The sequence below is a fragment of the Lepisosteus oculatus genome, chromosome 23 (assembly GCF_040954835.1).
Source record: "Lepisosteus oculatus isolate fLepOcu1 chromosome 23, fLepOcu1.hap2, whole genome shotgun sequence".
NCBI lineage: Eukaryota > Metazoa > Chordata > Actinopteri > Semionotiformes > Lepisosteidae > Lepisosteus > Lepisosteus oculatus.
This window is the reverse complement of record NC_090718.1, coordinates 7,257,778-7,269,961: the sequence shown is the minus strand read 5'-3', so window position 1 is coordinate 7,269,961 and position 12,184 is coordinate 7,257,778. Positions and strand designations below refer to the sequence as shown.

Genomic DNA, 12,184 nt, shown 5'->3' with positions numbered 1-12,184 from the left:
TCACCAACATCACACTCTCTTCTAACAGCTGTTAATAACAGCATGAAAACACACCTGCTTCGATATTTTATCCTTATACAAATTTCATGCATAAAACCTTCTGATTTTCTAAGAAAAGTGACAAGAATGTTCAAAACGCAAAATTAAATAAATGTGCCTTGTCACAATATTATCAGGACCATTTATCAAACAATGAAATCTAAGATGACTAACTGCTGACATAAAGACATTCTGTGTTTCCTGAAGGAAATAAAAACACATTTGAAAGTCTAAAATTAACCAAGAAGCAACAGAGAACACACAAAGACTAGACAAAACTGGATTATGAATGCAAGAATTGGATTTTGATTACCTCTGGGAATGTAACATTTTAATTCCTTTAACATTCTCCTGCTATTGCCACAGCACTGCATTAAGAATTGCATGTTCTGCCACTTGGGCTTTTGCTAAATCAATTACGAGTGGTCTTGCTGGTCTTTATGTGCCTTCCATCCTTTTAAAAATGGACAGCACTTTCACAACACGCCACCATACTGGTAAAATGAAAATCTGCTCCAGCTATTCTGCTTTATTTGCAAGACATTTTATCTAAAAATGCATAAATATGAAAGAGACCATTTTCACTTACACTTTAGACCTCCTACTGTACAAATAATGCAAAATCTAATAAGCTTGAGCTCCATAGATCATTACAAATAATGAACAAATAATATGAGAGCACTGGTTACGTGAAGTTTCCTTAGCATAATTACTCACTGTAGTCTCCAATTTTACATATTTTTTAATCATAATGAGACACAGGCCAGTATAGAGAAGGGCTTTAAAACATTCCAAAGTCATAATGAAAACAGTGAAAGTACAGGATGCTGCATTACAAGAAACAAACTGAGTCACATGAGATGAGCCAAAGAGAAACAAACAATGTGTTTAATTAGTGGGGTCAACAACAGTCAAATGAGGAGCTTGAAAGATGCTGCTGTATGGTTTTTGAAATATTTTTATCATGTTTTTCATTTTATACCCAAACGATTTTGAAATGCCATTTGTTTCTTTGTGCCTCGGCTGGCAGCAGTGGCTCTGGTACAGAGAGGGGAGAATGAAGAGAGCAGACACAGACATGCTGCGCTGCCCCATCTGCTCATGAGAGCCAATCGTGGTTTTTGCTCAAGACCCCAGTGTCTGACAGGAGAATTAGCTGTGCGTTACTCTTTGACATTACTGCAAGCTAGCAAGCACCTAAAGCTGAGCCAAATAAGCACTGCCTTTAGTGCGCCACTGGCTGGTGATCATGACTACTGTTGGCTAGTGACATGACCCAGGCTTGATATGGTAGAGAAATTTACAAGGTTTGGACAGGATAAGAGCCATTGAGATCAATTGGCCTTAGCTGTATTAAATCATAATCATTCCTGATGTTCTTTCCTCAATCCATCCATTTTCTAACTGCTTTATCCATTACAGAGTGGCAAGGGAGCCGAAGTCTGTCCCAGCAAGAAAAGGGTACAGGGTACACCCTGGACAGGACACCAATCCATTGCAGAGGACACACAGACACAAATACACACACATTAGGGCCAATTTTCCAAGAAGCCAATTAACCTTCCAGTATGTCTTAGGACCGTGGTATGAAAACTGGGCACCCAGAGGAAACCCAAGTGAAGAACAGGAAGAACATCCAACTCCACAAAGATAGCACCCCAGGATTTGAACGCAGGGCTCCTGGTCAAAACAATAAAATTAATGTAACTCCTCTTCTCTCCTTCACATTCATCCTTTGCTTCCCTCCTCCAACTGCTCTCCACCTTTGCAGCATCCACTTGGTCACCCCTCACTCTGCATGGGGGTCCTAACTTCCTCATCCTATGGCCAGAAGGGTGACCCTCTGCCAAGTGGGTTAAGTCAGATTTACTGTGACTAAATACAATTCCAATACAATTCTTGTGTATTATTATTCATTGAAATACAACTGAGATACAGTATGCAGATTGGTGCTGTATTATAGCTTTGATGCTCAGATCTGATGAGCTCAGTGATGAGTGTGGCAAACTCTTGTCTGGCATACTCAAATGTCATCCATAATTCTCACATGTAAGGAGGCATTTACTCTTGGTTGGGAAAAATACTTCCAGGCTCCATTGTCTACACACTCATACCACTGATAAAATGGAAAACTGCAGTTTGTTTTGTATGATAATGCTGAAGTCACAGATCTCACTAATTTCATAGTGTTTTACTGATCAGAGCACACTGAGTTGGCTGAACTTCAAATGAAGATAGAGTCTTTTATGCTTCACAGTAAGTAATAAGAGAGAAAGGAAAAAAGTACTAGATTTTTGTAAATGAGTTCTGAAACCATGGCAGTTGTTTTCCATAGGTAGGTCATGAAGGTCTCACAGTTTTATATGAAGATATGAATATTTGTTGCTCATAACTAATTTATTGAAGAATTGGATAAAGAATACCTTATCCTGATCAATAATTAGTGAGGTATTCTCTTCCAAGCATTCGTTTGTTCTGAGCATGTATACTAAAAAAATATTGAATTGTCCTTTCTAGTGTATTGATTGGACTTTTTATATTGTCCCAGGGGACAGTGTTATTTCTTTATGAACAAAGTATTAAAACTGTTTGAAGACTGGGATGCTCCAATAAGCTGTAGCAAGTTATTTCTTGTAAAGGTTATCCATTTTATCAGTTCTATGTCTGGTTAGTGTGTTGGTTTCTGTAGCAATAGAATTTCATTAAATGCCATGTGTGCTTCTAGTACACATTACCAAGACAGATCTGAAGGGTTTTAATCAAAATGTAGGGGGGAATAATTCTTTAGTACCCTTATCTTAACGAGTATTTAATGAGTCACACATAAAAGACAAATAAAAACAGTATTAAAATAAATCAGCTTGCTCTTTTTTTAGCATCAACTACATTCCCTGTTATTTCATTATTTAGCAATTCAATCGGTGGCATTGTCAAATGAATTAGTTGGCTGGGTATAATAGCCAAAATAAATTGCCCATCATGTCGATTTTAAATTAAAATTGCACAGTCACACAATCTTCACATTAAATGCGAGTTCGAGAGAGAAACCACTTGGGACATTGAATGACATCTCCCTTAATTAATTATGACTTAACACCAAAATAATCAGAATTTCCTGAGTGTGTTAATTAGCACCTGTTTGCTGTTCTCCATCGCTTTGTTCTGTCCTTTGATCCCATGGCGAATCATGAAGACAATTTTGTTTTGAATCAGTAGGATGCCTGGATATCCCAGTACTCAATTTGTAACAATTACATTTACTATATAAAAATTGACCTAGATTTGTAAGATTTACTTCCAGACATACAGTACCTAACAATATAAAAAGATTACATTAAATTCTTTATTACTACAAAAATGAACACTTTTTAAAAACACAGTATGCTGAGCAGCTTTAGTAATGCACTGTATACTTCCTGGACTGTTCAACAATACTTTACGTTAAACATGAGTGTAATTGCAGTTAAGTTTTACTCACAAAATCTTCTAATAGTCTTATGTTGGCAGCGTTATTCTCTTCCTGTCCAGCACTCCAGCCTCTTGTAGGCCTTTCTCATTCTTCTTCTGTCAACCCAGGTATCTTGTGATCACCTGAAAAAGTAAAAGATTTGCATACAAACCCTTGTAATGGTCTGGACGTGTCCATAGCAGTAACTTTTAGATAGATAGAGTTTATTTAGTATATTTACAGTACAACAGACATTACATTACAAAACAGTAAATAATAAATAGTAACAGTACGTACAACAAATATGTGGTCGCCAAATAAAAAATGCAGAGTGCAGAGGTCTGTTAAGTTCAATGATTTTTTAAACAAGCCCATAACCAGTCATGTTTCCTGTAAGAACCAAATTGCCAAAGAACAACAACTGGGTACAAAACCACAAGAAAGTTAACTGAACATCGAATGTCATGCTGGCTAGTCAAATTGAATGCTGTTTTGCCTGAGCTGATGATTGTTTATTAATAAAAGTGCCTTAAAAGTACCAAAAAAATAGTAAAAAAGTAGTTAACCTTGAATGAAATTCAATTCACTTTTCTGACATGATTTAGACACATACTTGTTTTTTACTGGCTGCTAACTGTCCCTCTCTCTGAGTATGAAATTCCAAAGCACTAAGCTAGAAAACAAATACATAACTAAAGCACTTTGAGCTAGTAAGACATATCAATGAAACATTAACCATTCACACATCTAGATATTGATTTTTCAACACTCTTACACATACTTTGAAAATGCGCATATATATTATTTCTGAGAAAAAATCTATTCTTGTAACATGCTCCGTTTAAGAAAAAGTGATCTTTATTAAGTGTATTTAAGTGTTTCAGAGATATATAAGAGGTATAGTATAAGCATACAGTATAGAGGCATAAACAGTATAGTACCTCTGATGAATTAACTTAAAAAAGACCAAATTCTGAGGCTAAAGCAATGGAGGTAATGGGTTAAAAACACTTACAAAGTAAAACTAAAAAAAAATTAGGACAAGGACAGCACTATTACATATCAGTTCTTTGCTTTCAGCTTCAAGAGCTTTATGCTCTTGTCCATGATATGGTCCAAACAAGTGTAGTCAATCTTAATCAGTGTTTACTCATCCTGTTGTCTCTTCCCATTTAAGCTACCACTTTTATTTCAATCTGGATAAACAATATAAGCTCCTCTGAAAAAGAATGCTTTAGAATCTCAGGGGATAAGAACATGTACCTAATATACTAGCAGAATCGCCCTCTTGCTGTTCAGTACACTGTGGATATTTGATTTATAAATCATTCAGTTCAGGGTACATTTGTCAATCTGACATGTGCCTTTTAAAGTGGAGCTTCGACTCAATTTGTCACAAATATTTGGGGATTAAAGGTGGCACACCAGGCAACAATCTTTCACTGTCAGACTTCCCAATTAGGTGATGACACTGTAACAGTCCTCATTGTGACTGGCCGGTGCTTGTGAACATCATCAGAACTTCAAAGGAGCAGAAGCAAATCTTAAACTGGTTTGATGTGCAGGGATGTGATAGGGAAGTAGACTTAAATACTAGAACCAGCAGAAGAACAGCATGTCTATATGTACACTGCTGTGTATGCGATTTACAGTATGGATTGACAAGACATCTGTAAGACATTTGCACAGAAAAAAAGGCTTATGAAAGGGAATCTTTTGGTGTCCTAATTTAGTTTTCTGCCTCATGTTTGAGCAACTAATAGCTCAAAGCACTGCAGCTCTCTTTACTTGTCTTTCAATTCCCATATCATACTATTCTGCATCTCCCTCTGCAACCCAGCATCAGATTGAAGTGTCTGCCACCATCTGGACAGATGCAGATGAGCAAAGTTAGTAAAGAGATCGGAAAGTTTAGAGACCGCAGCGTAGCCCTATCTCTGTTGCACTGGGTTTCAGTGGGTGCGTTTTTGAAAAAAAAAAGTGGCACAACATTCTGTGCTAAGATTATTATAATTCTATCGTTACACTAACAGTATTCATACTATACTTCTTGTTTTATGCATTTATACATTTAATCAAAGGCCTTATTTCCTGTAAATCCAATATTTTCCATTGCGTCAAAGGCACTGTGTTGTAAAAAAGAAGCACAATGCTGTATGCCCAGTGACACTAATGACAGGTCACCACCAGAGGAGCTTGGAGGCCAAGAGCACAAACAGGTGCTGTCCTCCTAGGTCACTGGCAGTAAACCCAGAGTGGCAGTGCAAGTTAACAGACTCAAAGGACTGACGCTCAGAATCAGGCCAACATCTCCCCTGAGGAGAAAACATCAGACAAGCAATGCAGTGCGCAGCAACTCTGGGAAGATTTGTGAGCCCATCATATCTACTGTGCTGCAGGGATAACTGCCAAATTGGAAAGAAAACTGTTGGTGGGAGGTGATGAGACAAGCCTGCATCATACGAATAAGCTTTAGTGTAAGGGTAATTTACTGTTCTTTTTATTTATCTACCTTGCTTAATGGCTTACAATGGAGTCTTGTTTTTTTCACATCTTTTGTTTTTTTTTTAGTCCTTTTTAAGTTGCTATACAATGCAATAATGTGGGATCTGTTTTTTCATTAAGTTAATGCAAAGGTAAATATGAGCCTGCGTTAATTGTTTATTCATTGCAACTTTGTTAATGATGTGCAGAAACAAAGCAGCAGGTGAGAACAAAGGAGTAAGAGAGAAAGAGGTCTGAAGAGATAAACTGAACTGTTATTTTTATACCGTATTTTAGTAATTGGCGTTTGATCTAGGTGAGCTATTTTTTTTCCTTGTTGTCTTTCTTATTAAATACATAAAACATAATTCATTTTTCCCTTTGATTAAAGCATTTATATAAAACAGTGAAGCAACTCTTGAGTTACGGGTTTGATTTTGGCCTAGGGCACCTTCTGTAGGGAGTTTTCATGTTCTCCCCATGTCTACCTGGGTTTTCTCTTGGTTCACCTCCCACGGTCCAGATACATGATGTCCAGGCTAATTGGAGCTCTGAGCTGCTCCTGCCATGTGTCTGTGTGAGAAAATGCACAGCTGACACTCCCTGCAATGAGCTGGTGTCAGTCTCCTTGTGGGTGCACAGCAGCTCCACCTTGCATCCTGATCCCATAGAGGATCAAAGCAGTTAAATGGATAGATGACTAAAACACAAAATTTTAACTATTTTGGTTATTCACTGTGCCACCCCAAAAGGGAAATTGAGAATTCCTCTAAAGGCCTAGCATGATTCCATATTGGTGTAGAAAGTGGGACAGACTGTCGGTCTTGGGTGAGCAGACAGACAAACGAAGGAGCGCTCACCCTTGAGCCTCAGAGGGCTGCTTACCAATGTGGGCAACGTACAAAGAGTTTCAGCAAAGCATCTTCTATTGGTAACAAAGTACCTGGTTTAATGGAAGAGGTGACAGATGCTCTGGGTTTTGTAAATATTTTCTGCAGAACTTCAATATGTCTTCAAATCATTTTATTTTTTAACTCTCATTATTTCTGATCAAGGCTTTCATTCCAAGAAACAATAAGGGTGGTAATGGGCTGTAACATTTCACTAGAAGCTCATGAACATTTCACTGGACATCTGTTCTTGTGCTTGAGGAGACTTGCTACACCGCAGTGGTGAAACCTTATTTTCACATTAGCCAAATGGATGTGTGTACAGCAGTAATGGGGGTCATTTTGAAGACATGATGCTCTGACACACTGTAATATCTCTTCCAAATCATTACTAGTATTCATTCTCACCACTTGTAACAGAATCACCTGTCACTGTCTTACAAATAACCCTGCCTTCCGTGAGAAGGTGATCTAACACAACAGGAGGTAATGCATTAATACCCACGGTTATCGTTATAGTCCAGAAAAGATGCTTTCAAAGCAAATATACTGTAGCTCTGGGGGCATTAGATAAATACTATGCTTTTACTTACCACTTATCTAGCTGTATTGTCAGATATGTATCTACAGTGCCTTGCGAAAGTATTCGGCCCCCTTGAACTTTTCAACCTTTTGCCACATTTCAGGCTTCAAACATAAAGATATAATTTTTTTTATTTTATGTGAAGAATCACCAACAAGTGGGACACAATTGTGAAGTGGAACGAAATCTATTGGATTTTTGAAACTTTTTTAACTAATAAAAAAATGAAAAGTGGGGCGTGCAAAATTATTCGGCCCCTTTACTTTCAATGCAGCAAACTCACTCCAGAAGTTCAGCGAGGATCTCTGAATGATCCAATGTTGTCCTAAATGACTGATGGTGATAAATAGAATCTACCTGTGTGTAATCAAGTCTCTGTATAAATGCACCTGCTCTGTGATAGTCTCAAGGTTCTGTTGAAAGCGCAGAGAGCATCATGAAGACCAAGGAACACACCAGGCTGGTCCGTAATACTGTTGTGGAGAAGTTTAAAGCCGGATTTGGATACAAAAAGATTTCCCAAGCTTCAAACATCCCAAGGAGCACTGTGCAAGCGATCATCTTGAAATGGAAGGAGTATCAGACCACTGCAAATCTACCAAGACCTGGCCGTCCCTCTAAACTTTCAGCTCAGACAAGGAGAAGACTGATCAGAGATGCCGCCAAGAGGCCCATGATCACTCTGGATGAACTGCAGAGAACTACAGCTGAGGTGGGAGAGTCTGTCCATAGGACAACAATCAGTCTTACACTGCACAAATCTGGCCTTTATGGAAGAGTGGCAAGAAGAAAGCCATTTCTCAAAGATAACCATAAAAAGTCTTGTCTAAAGTTTGCCACAAGCCACCTGGGAGACACCCCAAACATGTGGAAGAAGGTGCTCTGGTCAGATGAAACCAAAATCGAACTTTTTGGCCACAATGCAAAACGATATGTTTGGCGTAAAAGCAACACAGCTCATCACCCTCAACACACCATCCCCACTGTCAAACATGGTGGTGGCAGCATCATGGTTTGGGCCTGCTTTTCTTCAGCAGGGACAGGGAAGATGGTTAAAATTGAGGGGAAGATGGATGCAGCCAAATACAGGACCATTCTGGATGAAAACCTGTTGGAGTCTGCAAAAGACCTGAAACTGGGACGGAGATTTATCTTCCAACAAGACAATGATCCCAAACATACAGCAAAATCTACAAAGGAATGGTTCACAAATAAACGTATCCAGGTGTTTGAATGGCCAAGTCAAAGTCCAGACCTGAATCCAATCGAGAATCTGTGGAAAGAGCTGAAAACTGCTGTTCACAAACGCTCTCCATCCAACCTCACTGAGCTCGAGCTGTTTTGCAAGGAAGAATGGGCAAGAATTTCAGTCTCTTGATGTGCAAAACTGATAGAGACATACCCCAAGCGACTTGCAGCTGTAATCGCAGCAAAAGGTGGCTCTACAAAGTATTAACGCAAGGGGGCCGAATAATTTTGCACGCCCCACTTTTCATTTTTTTATTAGTTAAAAAAGTTTCAAAAATCCAATAGATTTCGTTCCACTTCACAATTGTGTCCCACTTGTTGGTGATTCTTCACATAAAATAAAAAATTTATATCTTTATGTTTGAAGCCTGAAATGTGGCAAAAGGTTGAAAAGTTCAAGGGGGCCGAATACTTTCGCAAGGCACTGTATATAATCTAGAAGCAGAATAGCTTCTCAAGGTTGAAGTTCATGAGAGGCTGGTTTGCTAACAGTTCCATCAGCTAGCTTTGTAAATTTGACACTTTGGTGGTACTGTACTGTACAGTATATCCTGCAAAACTTTCCATTTGTGATTTTTGTAATAATTTTTATTTTGTAAAAAAAATATATAAGTCAAATGTCAATTTTGCTTTCTAAATTTCAATGACCATTTCCATAAATGTATGGTACTATTAAATAGATTCTGATATACAATAGGCTAGGGATATACAGTAAGTCAACCAAGAGTACTTCACAATGTTATGGACTGCCACATAGGGATTCTCAACATTACACTGATGTTTATTATTGTCACTTATATTGACTCCTAAAGTGTCCAGTCTGGTTTCAGTGAAATGCAGTGAAATGTACTGTATATTAAATTATTTTAAGTACAGTGGATAAATAGATTAAACCGGATAGTCAACTGTAACTTAATTTTAACGAGCAGGGGTGACATGAAAGCTATGAAAGAAATAAAGACTGCTTGAATGTTTTAACCAAGAAATGCCATAAATCTGTGATAGTTTCTGGGTTATTCTGGGTTCTGGAGAAATCAATACTTAACCTGTGAGTGTGTATTTTTTTAAATGTACTGTACTGTATGTGAGAATTTACAGTGGCTATAGAAAGTCTAAACACTCTTTCCGAGCTGTAACACAGTATAATGGCCTGAAATCAAGAATTTATTTAACAGTACCTTCCTTCTGTAAAGAGTAATGGGCCAACATTTCCACATCTAGGTGTTTTACATTAGTACAGAACTATCCAAAAAGAGTTATGGCTGACCTCAAGCAACAGTTGCTTCCATTAAGCACTAACACAGGGGTGTGTACACTTGTCCAACTCATTTTTGTAGGTTTTCATGAGTAATTACTTTTCAGAATGTTTGAGCATTTGCATTAAACTGTGTAGATAAAGGTAAAATAAACTCTGATTTGATGTGTCCTAATTGCAGGTTGTTATGCTACAAGATAAAATAATTACCAAATTTGGTAAGTCTAACATTCCTTTGATGCTGTATGTCAATACAAACACATACAGTACACATGGACACAGGATTCACTGTAGTTGTTAATCTGAAGATTCTAATAATCTTTCTATGGTCGTGGATGGACAGTACTGGCACATTAAGACTTAGGGATGTGTCTGAATGGGCCCCTTTTGATCTACTGATGGAGTGTCAAACACTTAGTAGCTCCAATTATGGACGCTGCACCTCATGATGTCACAGCCAATCACCAACTGTGATCACTGGGCTTAACAGGTATTGTATGACAATGGAGACTTGCTCATGCCCTCTCAGTTGAAATTTGACAACCTACTGTAACTGAATAATTAACCACACAAGTGGGGGCCACACTGCTATCTGAGGTACCGGAAAGAGAGAGTCCATACATACAGTAAACAGTAAATTCTGACTAGGCCTTTCTCTGCACCTAGAGAATACTTGCAACTTATGAACCAATTGTAAATGAATACAATACAACTTTTCAGTAAGTCTGAAATCAAAGTATATTCAGATATAGCAGCTACAGCCAGTGTGGAGCGAACTGAATTTCTCTCCAATTTTCTGAATCCCCTGGCCAGATCTGCACCAGACCTTGTAAAAACAACGATAGATGAAAAACCTTATGTTTTTCCTCCTTTAAGGAGCTGTCTTCAGCATCAAGCAAAGCATCTCTCTCTTTCTCTTTTCCTGATGCCGAGAGGACCACCTCTGGAGCTGAGGCAGCAGGTGCAGACTGGGCACGGCTACGATGAGCCCAAATCAGCACCGTTTCACCGCAGGACTTTTAAACTCTCTTGGCCAGCACATTGCCAGATATGTATAAAGTCAATATTTGCATTATAAATTTTGAGAATTAAAACATTACTCCAACAAGTTTAATAAATTAAAGTTCATTACAGTAACTCAATATTCACTTGTTTTTGAGAATTTGATTAATGATATGAGACTGATCATAATTGATGAAGTTGACAACAACGAGTGTTGTAATCAATGAATTTTCACATTGATATTATTTATATCATTGTAATCCTGGCGTGAATAATCAGCCATTTGTCTCATGGCAGACTGATTCTGTATTATTAACTCCTGTTAATTTGTTATGCAAGTTTCGTTGGTGTACTGCATATGTTGAATCAGCTTGCTGGTATTGCTTATAATTTTGTTCATTCATTTCTAGTAGACGTACTGTAAACGTGCTCTTTGAATGTACAGTACCTAAATGTTCCAGTTACTTCTAAATCTCACATCATTACATCACACATGTATTATATGCAGCCTACACTTGATGAACTACAGTATATCTAATTATATACTATAATTTATACTATATACTGTATAAAGTTGATTTAACATGAAAATACATACTGTAAGTAAATCTTGCAGGAGTTTTGATATTGTCCTATATACAGTGTGTATTGTAAATAACAAAATCATCAAACATAGTTACATGTACTGTATTTCTAAATGCTTGGTATTTAAACATATTCATGCCCCAGAGATCAGCATTCAGCCAACCATGCTTTGGCTTTCATGAACAGAGTGCTTTTAAATACATTCTTAAAGTTTTAGTAAAGAATAGTGAGCACACAGTACATGCAGAAGCTCTCCAGCTCCTTCAGATTACACAGACTGCATTTTGTGATCTTTCTTTAACTCATATCATAGGTGTTCTACTAGAGATTGTGATAACCAATCAAGGATGATGTTATACACTTTTTTAACCATAAAGTATTTCTGCCCTCACCTCTAACCAGAACCAAATAAGAAGATAATGCAATACAATTCTAAAGCAGAAGAGGCTCATTTCTTTTCTGTGCAGGAGGAATGCTATTCTTTTTCAACATGTGCTTCACATATACTTTATGTATTAATCATACTGCTGGTGAGACTGATCAAAATCTCATTTTATTTTTCATCCAGTCACAGCATCTGGCCCCATCTGGGAGTCAAATATCTATTTGGCAAATACAGTATGTTCTGTATTTACTTTTTTATGTCATTC

The 12,184-nt window shown here is 37.6% G+C and overlaps 1 protein-coding gene across 1 annotated transcript in view; it reads right to left on the bottom strand.

Annotated features, from left to right (window-relative positions):
• Positions 1-12,184, bottom strand: part of LOC107075678 (uncharacterized) — a 686,550-nt gene that overhangs the window by 85,609 nt on the left and 588,757 nt on the right. The window contains exon 5 of the mRNA XM_069183079.1: positions 3,518-3,630. The gene's annotated coding sequence lies outside the window, so the exon portion shown is untranslated. The remainder of the gene's footprint in view (positions 1-3,517; positions 3,631-12,184) is intronic.